Here is a 1,515-nt window from a genome sequence, read left to right on the forward strand (position 1 = left end):
TAGAGAAAATTATTATTTTGGCTTAAGGGCAACTTTGCCAAAACCTGCTCCTGCTCTCAATACCCCCTTACTCATCATTGGCAGCTGTTCTCTGATGTAAACGAGACACAAAAAAAAAGAAAATGGAAAGAGGAAGTGTACAGAATTTAAACAGGACCTGCTACCGCTGCACAGGTCAGAGAGGTGAAGAAATAAAACAAAGAAGTGCAGTTAGGCCAGCTGAGATTAGGTCACAGTTAAAAAGTTCAGAAGGGGCTCAGACCCAAAACCACATAGCTGCAGAGGACTTCTTTGGGGTGGTAAGAGGCAAGGGAATAAAACTTGCAATTCACATCAGTAGTAGTTGCTAGGGCAAGAGATCTCTGCAAGTCAAACCTCAGCACCCCTTCTACAGAACCATGATACTCGTAATGCAGCACAATTCTAGATAAAACAGCTGTGTTTCTGCAATCATCTTTATACTGATGCCACACATTTGAATATAAATACGCATCAGCACTCAAACTTGTTTTGATCATCCATGTGGCACTCACATTCTCTAAAGCAATAGAAATAATTTATTTCCCCTCATTTTCATGATTGTTTATGATTAATCACATATTAAGAGACATGCTGGGGAAAAGAGCTTCCCTTCAAACTAAACTAAAATCCATTTCAAAGCAGTCTTCCTGTGGGTCTTCCTACATAGCCTTCCTGATCTTGGAATAACAATGACTACTCAGCAATTGAAACAAACTGCCAACTTAGTTTGAGGTATAAATTTTACCCAACCGGATTTTGTGGCTAGCTAGCCGTGACACTTATTCTCCGAGTTTTTCTTAAGTGCTACAAAATTCCTTCTGTTGACAAACGCTTATGGTACTTTTACTCAACAGAAACACATTAATGTTTAGTTACTTGCACTGTGCTCCTCTCGGGGTTGAGAAACACTGTTTTTAACTCACCATTCTGGGAATCAACAGCCACATAACCGCAACAATACGGAAGGCACTGCGGGCCTGGGACGGTGACTAATCACTCAGGTGGATGGATAGTACTATGCAGCCACCATAAACCGTTGTGGTTATTTTTTTTTTGGCAACGAAGCCAGTTAGCTTCCAGCTAGCTCAGCTGCCTCCAAACAAACCAGCAACGCCTCTGTCAGCAGCGTAGGCAAATAACTCCCGTGGCAATATTTAATTCTGAAGAATCGACACATGTTTGTTTTCCTGCCCTGTTAGGCCCTCGGCTTCGCTTGCCGGCTGTCAGACAGGGCACTCGGCTCCTTCACCACCAAGGCAATGCCTCTCCACTCGTGCTCGCCCTGCTGAAACGCCCCTTCCACGAAGGCAGCCGCGCTTGGGGAAAAGGGGGTAACCGGTGCCACTTAGCTCTAACAGCTGGGCAGCCTCACGGTTAGAAGCGCCAATTTTATTTTTCAGTCGAATCTCCCCGGTTTTCACTTCGTGACTCCTCTGCCCCTCCTCAAGAGCCTTCGGCGCTGCTGCGCCCCCTCCCCCCCGAGCAAGCACCCTC

General features: G+C 45.5%; 1 protein-coding gene across 1 annotated transcript in view; it reads right to left on the bottom strand.

Moving 5' to 3' along the window:
* Nucleotides 1–1,482, bottom strand: part of THAP5 (THAP domain containing 5) — a 9,415-nt gene extending 7,933 nt beyond the window's left edge. Inside the window, exon 1 of the mRNA XM_035895808.1 lies at nucleotides 945–1,482. The gene's annotated coding sequence lies outside the window, so the exon portion shown is untranslated. The remainder of the gene's footprint in view (nucleotides 1–944) is intronic.
* Between the last annotated feature and the right edge of the window lie 33 nt (nucleotides 1,483–1,515).

Source organism: Egretta garzetta, unplaced genomic scaffold (genome assembly GCF_000687185.1).
Source record: "Egretta garzetta isolate BGI_Z169 unplaced genomic scaffold, ASM68718v1 scaffold656, whole genome shotgun sequence".
In the NCBI taxonomy this organism is placed as follows: Eukaryota; Metazoa; Chordata; class Aves; order Pelecaniformes; family Ardeidae; genus Egretta; species Egretta garzetta.